Raw genomic sequence first — 14,464 nt, 5'->3', positions numbered from 1 at the left:
AGATTTGATGGCGTTTTTAACACATATCTGCATTGCTTAGTGAAGTAAACTGCCTGGTCTGAGCACATTTGTTCCCCAAATTTATGGTGGCAAATCAAAAAAATGCATGTTTATAATGGTGATTTATTTCAGTAAACGGTCATTCACAATGAAAAGAATTCTGAAGGAAGATGGTCATTGTTGGAGGAGCAGTTATGCTCATAAAGTTGGTAATAGTGTCACAGAGGACACGGCCCTTATATCTTAGTTTCAAAATCAGTCATTTCTAACGAACAGATCATCTATTACAGACCTGTTAAAGCTTTAAAATCAAACCAGAACTCATTTCCTTTCCCTCACATGTCCGTACAAGTTCTTCTACTTGAAATATTTCCTTTACACAAAGGTAATTAATTCTAATGTTCTGAATTAAGTCTGATATTTCTAATAATTAGAATTAATTTTTCTATAAGAATAGTATTGCTTCCATGTGATTTAGAATATGATTCCTTAAATAATATTTTCAATTACATATGTATTTTCAGTGATGCTTCCTTTATGTAAGAGAAGCAATAATAGTTACAAAAAAATTTCCATTCATGCCATGACAGGCAAACTAAATAAATTTGTTTTTGTTAAGATGAACTCTAATGCTGTGTATATTTCAATCATTCAAACATTGCTTTGACAATCAAAATCAGAATATCCATAGACAGCTGTTATTCCAAACAAACAGGGAAGGCAAGCCAGATGAAAAGGCAGACGTCTGTGAAAATATCCAAGGGCTTCTCAGCTGACTTTTTAAAATTAATGGTCAGTTAGTAATAATTAATATTTTGGAACTCTTTAAATAAAATGCAACTTGTTTAAATATTTAAACTGCTTTTTACTTCTAAACGGTATTTTCTCTTTAGTGATCTGGCTGAAATATCAATTGCAATCAGTTCTACTATATGTAACCGAAAGTGATATGAAATGACGGTCATATGCCATTACAGGTCTGCAAAACACCATTAATATTTACTTCGCAAAAAAGTCATCTTCAGTTGCTGAAAGTGTTCCCAGGCCCTGATGCTCTCTAGAATATGCTTCTTTATCTACTCCCTTCATGTGAGACTAAAGAGGCACTGATAGATGAGAGAAACTGCATTGAATCTCAGTCTTCTAGTAACTGGGAGACGTGGACACTAAGTTTTCTCTCATTACAAGTATAAACTAACTGTCCTTACAAAGGTTAATCATGGAAAAGTGAGTCTCACCCTCATACAATATATAGGGAGCTAATGATATCTAGCAGACAAATGATAATGAGACAACAAAACAAACACACACAATGGGAATAATTAAGCATAATGTAACCAATGCCAAAGAAAAGGAATACTTTGAAACTAAGGGAAAGAGCCTCATGGATGGCATAGGAGAAAGATGTAAATTACCTTGTGAAACATGCAATGGTTAATCTAGCATAAAGTAAGAAAAGAGTTAAAATCAATAATAATAATAATGAAAGAGCTAAAATAATAATAATAACGATGATGATGATGAAGGAAAATTCAAAGAATAAAGAAAGAACAACAACACATGGCAAAGCAAAAGAAAAACAGCCAAGACTATTGTGAGGAAAACAAATCCCCAAAGCAGACTTGAGTAAATGTGAGCAGCAGGAAATAGAGCAAAGAACAATATAAGGGGAGCTTCGGTTAAACGCAGTGGAACTGTATTTCGTACTTGGCTCTTTTCAGCTGATTTTGTAAAGGATGGAATATTGTGTGAGATTTAGTTGAATGAGGGAATCCCTTGAAATCAATGAGAAAACGTGTCAACAGGAATCCTAATATAATTAACTTGCTTAAACAGTTTGAATATGTTAGCATAAACACAAGGATATCTGCAATTAAGAACAGCTATCCTAAACCAAGATGGGATAATTTTTCCCTCTACTGAAAGTTCAACTATAGTTAGAAAGAAACTTTGTTCCTTTGTTTTCCAAGAGAGAAATAAGTCTCTTCAAAGAGAGATGCAACTGGAATAATGGCAAGTCTAAAAACTCTGCAGACCGTGGCATATTCATTATAGGTAAAGTTGATGTAAACTTTTTAATCAATCCAATTACTACTAATTAGATTCTTTTCAAAATGAGAATACAGATTATAATAAGCATTCAATGAAGAAGCACTAAAAAGTAGTGGTTGAAAATAAGCAGACATAGTAAAAAAAAATCATTTTTATAATGTAATATTCGAAAACCAATCACCATAAAATATATAGCATATATTGGCATGATAGAAAGTAATAAAATAGATATAAAGAAGGCATAGTCAGTCACTTCTCAGATTAGGTTATAATCTCTTAGGCAAGAATTCAGAAAATCAGTAGGATAATTTAAGTTACAACCAATCACTCAAATTAAAATGGCAGAAAATCATAGAATCACTTAATATTTATTATAAATACAATGATTTAAAATACCAAGCAAATTAGAACTCTATCTCATCGGTTAACCAGTTGGAAATGGCAAGAATTAGACAATAGAAAAATAAATAGTCTCTCCAAATTCCTCTATTCTCACTTAGTTTTGGGCTATTAATTGCTAAAAAAAAAAAATGGTAGTTTTTTTTAATTATCAATTTGTTTTATGCATATGAAGATGGTTTATATTCATTTTCTATTATTGTATAACACATTTCCTTAAACTTAGTGGCTTATGAACAATAGTTATGTAGGTAAGAAATCCAGGCATGACTTTACTGGGCTTTCTGCTTAGGATTTCAAAAAGCTGAAAACATGCATCACCTGGGCTATATTCTGCTTTGGATGCTTGAGTAGTTTCCGAGCTTACACAAGTTCTTGGCAAAATTCAGTTACTTGAAACTGTAGGAGTGAGAATCTCAGCCACTAGTCATTTCCTGTCATGGAAACCTCATGGCTCTCTACACAATAGGAGAGTTTGTGCCTTCAAGGTCAGTGAGAGTCTTCTCCTGTTTCAAGTGTCTTTAATGACTCATCTGATTAACTTAAGTGAACTAATTAGGGATTAAATGTTCAAAATCCCTTGACCTTTGCCTATATAAGCATACCTCATTTCATTGTTCTTAGCTTTATTATGCTTCACAAATGTTGTGTGTTTTACAAATTGAAGAAAAGACCCTCCACCAGACGGAAGACTGACTTGTTTTATAGCAGTGGTCTGGAACTGAACCCACAATATCACCAAGGCATGCTGTAGGTCATCATGAGAGTGACATTCTACCATATCCACATGTCACACCCACATTCAAGAAGAAGGGATCACACCAGGGTGAGGATCATTGGGGTTCATCTTGGAATTCTGCCTACTACAATGTTCTTACTCACTGAGTCAATTTAAACCAGTCTAGTCATGAAGAATATGAGATTACTGTAAAAAAATTACCACAAACTGAGTGGCTAAAGAAAAAAAACTTGAAATCTGAAATCAGTCTTAATGGGCTGAAATCAAGATGTTGGTAGTGCTGTGTTCCTTCCTGGGAACACCAGAGAATAATCAGTTTTCTTGTGTTTTCCAGTTTCTAGAGGCTCCCTGCATTGCCTGGCTCCTGTTCCCTTTATCTTTTCATAGCCAGCAATGGCCAGTGGAGTAATTCCCTCATTGCATAACTCTGGCTCTGTATCTTCTGCTTCCCTTTTCCACTTATAAGGACCCTAAGATTACATTGGTGTCACCTAGATAATCTACGACACAGTATCCTCAATGTCAGCCGACTAATAACTGTAATGTCATCTTCAGCCTTGTTCTTCCTTGCCATTGTGGATTGGGGTGTAGCATCTTTGGGAGCCATTATTCTGCTTATCCCAAACTCGTATAGCAATTTTGGGAGAATTTCCCATAGACATGGTATACTTCTTCATTAATTATACCTTTTTTTAATTCTTGTATCGGAATTTTGTAATTTCAATATTCAGATCTTATACATGTTTTGCCAGTTTATACCTAAGTAATTCTTTCATTGGAGTCCTGTTTATCAAATTTTTCTTTCATGGATTGTACTTTTGGTGTTGTGTCCAAAAAATGATTGCCAAACACAAACTCATCTAGATTTCTACATTTTTTTCTTTTTTTAAGAATGATACTATCTTCTAATAGTTTTATAGCTTTTGTTTTGTTTTGTTTTATGTTTAACTTTATGATCAATTTTTAATTAATTTTTGTGAAGGGCATAAAATCTGTGTTCATAATCATTTTTTTTACATGTGGACGTCCAGTTGTTCCAGCGCCTTTGTTGAAAAGACTCTTTTCTTCCTGTTATTATATTTTTAAGTTTTACAGTTTCTTCTTGGCTCTTTATTATAACTTCTATTTGATGAAATTTTCTATTTTTATCTTTTTTCAAGGGATTCATAGTTACTTGTTCAAGCAGTTTTATGATAGCTCCTTTAAAATCTTGTCAGAGTTTCAAAAGCTAATTCATCTCAGTATTACCATCTGCTTTTTTTTGTGTGTGTATCTGTGTGTGTGTGAACATAAACTTTTCTAATTCAAGTTGTAATATTATTGGTTCTTGGTGGGATGAGTTATTTTTTATCGTATCCTCCAATATCCTGAATATTGTGTTAGGAGATTTCTTATACTATTTAAATCGATTTCAGTGGATAATTGCTCTGTTTAGATTTAGCCTGTAAGTTGCGGCCTACTTCCACGGGCTGCAGTTCCCATGAACATTTAGTTTTCTGAGCCTCTGCAATGCCATTCTGGTCTGTTTCATTCTCCTGGTTCTGTTTGAGCTCTTGCTAGATCCCTACTGTTGCCATCTGCAGATTCAGAAGACTTATCTGGGCCACCTAATGTGATAAGGTGAATCTGGACTTATGTATTAAGAGCATTTCTTCCGGCTTGTTTTCTGGCCACCCAGTGCCCCCCTCTATCTCTGCTAGTGCCATCACGGAAGAGAAGTATCTCCTTACGCCATCTTTTGCCACTGGGTAGAGGGCTGGAAGATACTGGCCCTGAGTTGCAGTTGCTATTGAGTAAAGAACTAGAAGACTTCTGGTCTGGATTTTCTACTTCTAAGTGGAAGAAGAGAAATTGATAGGTCTGGAGAGATCACTGCTGTTGGGTAAAAAACTAGTAAACACAGGTACTAGGTCTCTTTCAGCTGCTGGGTAGAGGGCAAGGACATACCAGGCCTACTTATATCACTAGTTTAGGCAGGGGTACTCATCTTGCTGCCAGTGGTTGTGGGGTTAAAATTGGGTCAGCTTGCCTGGTTCGTGAATTGCCACTGGGTGCATTAAACTTGCTGCCTCCAGTGGCTGTGGAGCAGGAAACAAACTAGTAACTCCAGGTTACAATTATGCCATTGTTAGGGAAACTGCTGGTCACTACTGTCACTGGGTGTGGGTCTCCCAATTAAGTTCCTGCTGGTCCTTTTGGTCAGAGAACATGAACATCGCTCTCTTTTTTTCCTTCTCCTTCCCCTTCCTCCTACCCTACTTCTCTTTCCCTCTTCATCTCCTCTCTCTCTCCCTTATTACTTTTTTCATAGATGCCCCTTGACTTTTATGGATTACAATTCTCCTTCTCACCCAGTTCAGACTGAATATATAGGCTACAAAAATAAAACCAAGAATTCATCCTGATGTCCTTCTTTACATCCTGAGGTCCTTAGATAGTCCACCTTCTTATAATCTTTCAGATTTCATTTATTTTTCCCTTGAATTAGTTAAATTATTTTCAGGGTATCTAGTTGTATTTAGAAGGGAAGAATAGGGAAACACCACATTTATGCCATAATATCCCAGAACCAGAAGCCAGTATTTTCTTTGAAGCAAAATAAAAAGTTATTTAATATATTTTCTTACCTTATGTAAATAGGCTTAAGATTTTATAAATTTCTACTATAATGAATGCTAATGAGATATATTATGTGGTATAGCATAAGTGTAAATTAGTGGGCTTTTCTTCTATTTAAAACTAAAAATGTATTTTTAGCCAAATGTTCTTAAAACAAAAGGTAGTTAAGCTTATCTAAATTTTCTTCAAATAAATCTCTGTATTTCTCATAATTTTTTTTAAAATTTACAAAGGAAGAATACTTAAGCCAATGGATTCTAGTACTTTAAAGACATGCTCAGTCATTTTAATTTAAATAAATGTAAATTAATTTTAAACATTATTGATAATATTAAACAGTAAAGGTACTAAAACCACAAAGATCCAATTAAAAATATAGACTAATATAAAATTTTGTATAAGAATTTTAAAAGAAAATGTTACCAAATGGCACAATTACAGTCATGACAGTTAAAAACTCATATACTGTTGGTTTATTTCTTTTATACCTCTACCTATGAATAAAATTGTTATTTTTTAAAACAAAAAGAAAAGTCTACCTGTTAACTTTTTCTTTTTTCTTTTCTTTTCTTTTTTTTCTTCTATGAGCAGAAGGGACTAAGGGAAATACAATGCTGTTTCCAGGATTGCATTTTAGATATAATTTAAAAAACATTAATAGAAAAGTGGATAAATCAAAAATAGATTTATAGTTTATAGTTTCAGTAGTATCCTAGCAAAGTTAACTTAGTATAATTATGTAAGATGTTAACATTAACAGAAGGTAGCTGAAGAGTACACAAGAACACTCTGGAATGTGTTTACAACTCTTGACTTTCTAAAATTATTTCAAAATAAAAAACAATAAAAACTCTTTCAAAAATATTTGATAGGTCACTGAGTCCCTTTTTATATCATTGATTTTACTTTCTATTGGAGACTTTAAAAGGGAAAACAAACATAGTTTATCATCTGAGTTTCAATGTAATATATATATTTAATATGGGTATATATATATACATATATACATATATATATATATATATATAATATGAGTAAGAAGTAAACAACTAACATTTAACAAATTCTTAAAGTCTGAGTTGGGCTAGAGTGACAAATCAGTACCCTTGGACGTCCCAAATGCAAGGGGAATTTGCTCTACTCACTGGCTTTTTTCCACCAGCCTCCGCCAAGTGATTATAAACAAGAGGAGAGAAATATCAGAAGACCTAAGGGGGCCACTATCAGTAAGTGCCAAAGACAGGGCTGGAGTAACTATAGAAGTCTATGCATGTTCTAGACCCTGCATGAGTGAAAGATAAGCATTAAACTTGCTGGTGTCCCAAATCCTTCTCTGGTAAGAAGCCAAAGACATCTTCTATGCCTTAGATCTCTGCTCTCATATGAGGTGAAGATCAGCTGTGATGATACTAGCTGAAAGAAATCCAAGAACCCACTGATACAAGCCAGAGGTCCGCTGCTACAGGGGAGGGGCAGGGAATTCACCTGTACCCTTAGACCCTGCTGTGGAATAAAGGGAGAGGTTGGAGCAGGAGTACTGAGAAAAAATTACTTCTAAGGTGCAGGCTCACAGAAACTGCCTATGACAGATTGGAAAAAGAGAGCCAAGAAACCCTTAATCTCTGTCATAAGACTTACATCCATTAAGATATCAAATTATCTAACATTGACACCCAGAAGGTGAAGGGAAAACATTGAAGCATTAAAAAAAAATTGAAGAAATAATAACTGAGGATTTCCAAAATGAATGAAAGACAAGAAACCAAAATCCAAGAAACACAGAGAACCTGAAAGCAGACTGTGTAATGGGAGTTCTTTAATTCTCATACCACCCTTTGTCTCCCCAATTTGTTTAGTTTTGTCATCTTCATATTGTATGTGACTAGACCGTGTTAGCTTCTGCACCCAAATTCACATTGATTTTGTTAGGCTCCTCCAGTTAAACAGATTCACTACTTACCATCAGTCTTTTTGTCGAATTTTTAATTTTGTAATAATTTAATTATCTCTTGCGTGGCTTGGTGCATCTAGGACATTCACTAAGAATGTCTTAGAAAAATTAGTCCTCTGTTATTTACACAGTCAAAACTGCTTTTCTGTTTCCTTTATTTAGTTTGTGCACATATAAAATCCTTGGGTCACTTTTTTTTCCCCTGAAGATTTAAGAGAAGTTGTTCCACTGTCTTCTAGCTTTGACAATGGAGAAGTCTGGAGAAGTCTAAGACCAGCTGCAATTCTTTTAAGACTTTGTGAATAACACATTATTCTTGCCTTGCAGCATAAGATATATTTTTATGTATTTTTGAAGCCAATTAACTTTATGGCATATGGCATGGACTTGATTCAAGTCTTCTTTATTAAGGGAAAGCCTTTTTCTTTCTTTTTTTGGTTTTAATTATATCTTCACATACTAGTTCTGTTTCTCACTTTTACTTTATGCTTTCCATAGGCGCTCCAATTATACAAAGGTAGAGTATTGGAGTCTCTGACAGTCCTGGAGCTCTCACGTGGGCAAGTGTCCTTACTTCTAGATTTGTTCATGTTATAGAAAATTATTTTTAGGTAATTATTTTCCAGGTCTTTGTTGCTCCCAGCCAAACCTAATTAATGCTAACTGATTAAATGTATTCTCTTTTTTTATGTAGAATAGTTGTTTAGATAATGGGTTATTTCTTTTCTTTTCTTTTTTTTTTTTTGTAAATATTCATTATAACTGGCAATGACATTTTACAAGACCATCAGTTTGAAGGAAAATCTTTCAGGAATTTGCTAAGGACTATTTTAGAAGAGATATAACTCTTCTTATGATCCTAGATTCTGTGTTTATGATTAGTCTTAATTTCATACCTGAAATTAAGAAAAAACAAAACCATGACCTTATTTTCATAATAAAGTGGTCTAATTCCTTCTATTACCATGGTCAAAATATTTCCTGCAGATGGTGATTTTCCACGAGTTTCCTCGTTTAGTCTTACTTCTTATTTTTAGTATTAGAGCTAGGTTCACTCGCGTTACCAGTATTTGCATCCTTTTTCATTGTTGCAAGCAAGGGATTTAGGAAGTGCACAATAGACCAAGTTCCTCATGGAGAGGAACTGTGTGTTTTTCAGTCTCCACTTAAGCTTTAAAGTTGCAGTACACTTTAACCTGGATTCAATGAATTTGCTTCCCCAGAACATAACTGCCTTTTTTCCAATTATGGTGTTCTGGGTATAGTGATCCCTTCTTTTCATCAAAAATTAAATAATTTGAATATTTTCCTTTGTTTATTGTTTCTTTATAAATTACTTCCAGAAACAAAAGAGAGATCTGATGTTTTTGGCAGTCTTGATCAAAATTACAAACTGAAAACTGCTACCATAGTAGCCTTAATTTTAACTCAGGATCAAAGAAAACTATCATAACGAAAACCATCATAATTAAATTGTACTCTAATTATGATTTTATGAAAGACATTTAGAAATAATTGCCAGAACATTATTGTATGAGATCTTTAAATTATTTATAAATTTGTTGTCTTGCTCTGCATATTGTTTACCTTTTTCAGGTTATACAAAGCAATCTGAGATCTCATTGATGAACTGTTTAGATAAACTCTGGATATAGACAAGAAAAGCTGACTCAACTCTGCTGTCAGACTATTGCTATTTCTAAGAAATTCCATTAGAATGCTTACCCAATCAAAATAAATGCAGGTCCTACAGCCTTCATCTCCTCTTGATGATGCATGAACATGTAACTTAATTTGACTAAACTCTATTTATACTTTAAGGCTGAACCCATTTCTTTTTTATATCTTTCCTATTATTCCACATCACTCAATCCTAACTAATTCTAATGTCCAAGGTTCTGACAATATTGCTTATACAAATCTGAATTTAATAATATTTTAAGACATTTTCTCTGTAATACACACTTGACTAAGAATTTGAGAATCTTGTTGCACTGTGAGACCCTCATTGTGTCAAGCACCAGCCTCTCTGAGAGTCCTCTCTAAGATAAATGTGAAGGTGCTTTTAATGATGAAAAGATGTCACAAATATGAAGTATCATTATGATAATTAGCATCTTCTCCAGCACTGACTGTTTTACAGAAATAAACTCTTATCTATCTCCCATATTCATTGTAGAAACATAAACAAGGAGATATATTCAATCAACAAATATGTATTGGTTATTTCCTATGTACGACTCACTGTATCCAAAATTTAGGATATACTAGAGAGTAAAAACTGTCCTCTCTCCTCATAAAATGTATAATTTGGTGAGAAAAATAATCATTAATTTCATTTTTATTTGTGAAAAAATATAAAGAAAACACAAAACAGTAAGAGGGCATTAGCTTTTAGATTTGACTTAATATAAAGGTAAGGAAGTTTCATTGAAGAAGTTATATTACAGATAAAGTCAAAAGTTATTAGATATTAGCTAGGATAAGAAGGTGGTGGAAAGGGGAAAACATGCATTTTCTTACCCGCCTCTTAGTATTTCTTTATAGATTTATGGTCTTAAACACTACTATAAAACAATAAAATATTTAATGTTAAATGAGTGATATTTAATTAAAATAAAAATATGAAAACAATTGATTTGTAACTTAGAACACAGTCATCAGGTTATTAGTCTTCAATGATGATAAAACACAACTAATCAGTAATTAACAATTGGTTATTTTTATTCTCAGAAATATGGTTCCAAAAATAAAAAGATATTGAAATTAAATATATGATGGAAGAGACTACTTCTAGCACAATTTTCCCAAACTGATTAAAAGAAGTTTCCATTATATCCCAGTAGCTTGGTTTTTGTCCAAATATCTCTTCATCTTCTCGTTTCCCTGCAAGTGGTTTATTAAATGTAGATGGAAGGTTCCAGAGAGTGTGATCCAGTAACAATTCCCCAAACTTCCCTGTCAGGGGTCACAAAACAATACAAGAGGAAAAGATGTGGCCGATTGGATACTTGGTTTATTTTCCCTTCTTAGTCTGTAGCAGTTCAGTCTTTGTTTTTTAGGAGGGATGCTTTAAACATTTACTCGAAGTAATTTGTTTTATGTGTAGCTCTTTGTCAGAGTCATATTTTATACATTAGATCGTGTCATGTACTTTTTTAGGTTTTTATACTCTAGCCAAACAGCTTTTGAACATCTATCTGTTTATTTATCTATCATCTATCTTTATCTTTCTATCTACTAACTACACAAAGTATTATTTTCCTAAATTTCACAAAAGCATTTTGAAATATAGAGGTAAATTTTCCCCAAAATAAAATGAGTTGAAAAATACAAAGTGCAATACATAGAGTGAAATTTTATACACTGAGATAGTTTGAAATGAGTTCTACAACAAATAACACAAGTTTGTCATTTGTGTATATAGGAAGTTATATTTTTAAGTGTTTAGTATGGTAAATCACAGTCTGAGAGGACATGCAACGTACATTTGATCAAGAGTTAAATACCTGTATAAGTGAAAACTAATAATGAAAAAAATTAAAATATCAAAACATGTGAAAAAAGCAGATCAAAGTATCTTCCAATATAATGGGATAGATTTTAGTATCATCCTTGGAAGAGCTAGAGATCAGTGAGGCATATACTAAAGAGAGATAAAATTATAGACACTAAAAAAATACGAAAATTTAAGACAATTTAGAGAAAAAATAAGTACATGAGTGATGAGACTGGACTGAAATGTCTTGTTGATGGACTAAAGCATATTTACTGTCTAAAGAGAAATAGAATAAATTTGTGTCTTGTGTTCTCATTGTCTCTATAAAAAATCAGCATCCAAACAGGTATTTAAATATGAACAAATAAATATAATATAATTGTAATAATATATTGTATTACAAAAATTTTATAAGTCCAATTAATCATTGTATTATTTCTGCTACATATTTCTCAATAAAATTCCAAGTAATTCATTTAAATTTCTTCTTATAATTTTCAAAAATTTAAAATACTTTTTATTATAGGCAAAAATTATCAGAAAGACTAGGATATACTACAATTAAAATAGGTAATTACTTTTCCTTATTTTTCTTCCTGTAATTTTATTTTACAAAAACATTATTTTGAGCATTTCTTTCATAACTATATAAACACTTTGCTAAAATTAAAAGATATTATTAAGAGTTTATAAATGGCACTAACAAAAGTTACTGAAGAAATCAATAAATATGGAAAATGAAAAAAAATTTATAGTTATAAAAAATTTAATTTCATTTAAAAAAATTTTAAAACAATTCTATTATAAATTGATACAATAGATATTACCTGTATAACTAAGAAATCAAGAAGATATTTCCTAAGACATAGGATAAAGCGAGAATACTTCTGATCTAAAATATAATTAGTAGTATTTATTTTTGGATAAATGTAACTACCAGAATTGATACAATAAAGGAGATAGTGTTTGTGACCATGTGGAGCATATTGGTTTCTCATATGCTATTGTTGAGAGTTTGAATTATCATGACCAGTTGCAAAATGTTCACCATTATCTATTAAAGCTAAATGTATGCAGACTCTATGACCTACCTATTCTAGTTTTAGGTATATCTAATAGAAATAGAAAAAGAAAAGACACGTATTAGAATGTGGGTATAAATACCTCTATATTATCACATAATGGAATACTATGTAGCAATAAGGAAAGAAATAACACTATGTAGAAAAATATGATGACTATATTTTATAAACAACTGTGCACAAGATGCTAAATAAAATATACTGAACAATATCATGTATATAAAGTTGAATTCAGCAAAATTAATCTATATCATTAGAAGTCAGAATACTGGTTATCTATTGGGATATGGGTGATAGTAATTGGAAGAAGATACAAGAAGGACTTCTGGGATGCTGATATTTTGTTTCTTGATCTAGATACATACATATTTTGGTGGTGTTCACTTAGTGAAAATTTATTGAACTGAAACATGATATGAATATCTCTGTTAATATACTTGAATAATTTTTTAAATCAAATGTATTTCCTATAGCTGTGCTTTCAAATATTTTATTGATAGAGCTCATTTTTAAATATAATGCTCATCTTCCATAAAGATGAATATATTAAAATACAAGAAAACATAAAATGATTATATTAACAGAGTACAAAAAATATGAGGAAGCAGCTACCTTCAGCACATTTGTATCTTATTTTATAATGAAATGTAATTCAAATCAAAATTTGGGGGTTTATTTATTTTTTTATTTTATCATCTCCATTGATTAAATAAGCCAGACAAATGTAAAATCTGATTTTGTTTGATATTAATGAATACTACCTAAATGTTTATTTTATACTGCATCAATGAGAAGAAACATGTAAATGGATCTGGAAACAAGTTTATTAACCTTCCAATTACCTCAGATCAATTGCTCCTTATACATTTTTGTTGGCTGTCCATTTTGACACACATGACTTCACTGGTCAAAGGTAAACCTACAAATACCTTTGTAGGTATTGTTTACCACAATTTATCAGAACCTATAATATAGCAAGTTATCTCACTCTGGCTTCTATTATGGCTATTTTTATATGGCTTATCTTCCTTGCTAGACTGTTAACTTCTTAGGTGGGGTCAGGGACTGTGATCTCTTTTTTTTTTTTTTTATCTCTGTAAGAGCTGACCTTAAAGCCTCACACTTAGAAATCACATTGAATGAAGCATTTTCACTTTAGATAAGAAAAAAAACAATCTCTCAGTACCGACTTGAGAATTTCTATGTGTTATTTCCTGGGAGCAACCATCTAATTGAAAAGGGGTTTTGTTTAAAGTATTTTTTTTTTAATATTGCATTTTTATTAGGAGTAGCTTTGGAGAAGCCGATAGAAATTATGTTATGCTAAAATATTCCTAAATATCCGTGACAATTCTAACGATACCAATTTGTACATTTTTGAAAGTTGTTATTAAAAAAACAAAAAACCATGTTTTTGAAAAATAGTACAATATTGTAAAATGTGAAATATAAAACATACAAAAGCTCCACATAGCATCAGTTGATATGTAATTTTAAAAATCTGGGAGAGGCAATCAATTTTTAGGGGACATCCAAGAACTTCTGTATTCCTATAATTTAATTATTTGTTTTGCTCCAATGTATAAACTCCTGGCCAGAGATTTTCCTAGTATTTATTCGAGCAAGGGTAAAACTGGGGGCTTTCTATCAATTATATAAAAACTGAAGCTACCACTCTAAAAAATAAAGACGAGGTGAGTACAATATGACCTTACAGTAAGTATACTCTAGATCAGCAAATGTCTACGCATTCAGCTCGCAAATCTAATTTATGAATTGTGTAAGAGTTATCTTACAGCTAGATCAGAACACAGCCCTATGATTATCTCAAGGATAACCTGAAAGTCAGCTAAAGACTTGTTTATGATAAAGATGAGATGGACTAGCTAGTAATTTTTAACGTGCTCTTTAAAGTTAGAAACTCTCTGGCAGAAAGCAGGACCATTATTTGGGGCTATGTAGATGAATGGCTAACATCTGTCAGCCTGGTTTTGCTATATAGCGTGGGTGCATCGAAACGAACAAAAATGTAAAAACATCTGCTGAGGCTCTCAAAACGAAGATCTTCCTGCATATCACTGTTGCCACAAGAGGGCGCTGAAAAAAAAATCTTGGTTCTTTCC

The sequence above is a fragment of the Rousettus aegyptiacus genome, unplaced genomic scaffold (genome assembly GCF_014176215.1).
Source record: "Rousettus aegyptiacus isolate mRouAeg1 unplaced genomic scaffold, mRouAeg1.p scaffold_m13_p_5, whole genome shotgun sequence".
Classification (NCBI taxonomy): domain Eukaryota; kingdom Metazoa; phylum Chordata; class Mammalia; order Chiroptera; family Pteropodidae; genus Rousettus; species Rousettus aegyptiacus.
This window is presented reverse-complemented; position numbering follows the sequence as displayed.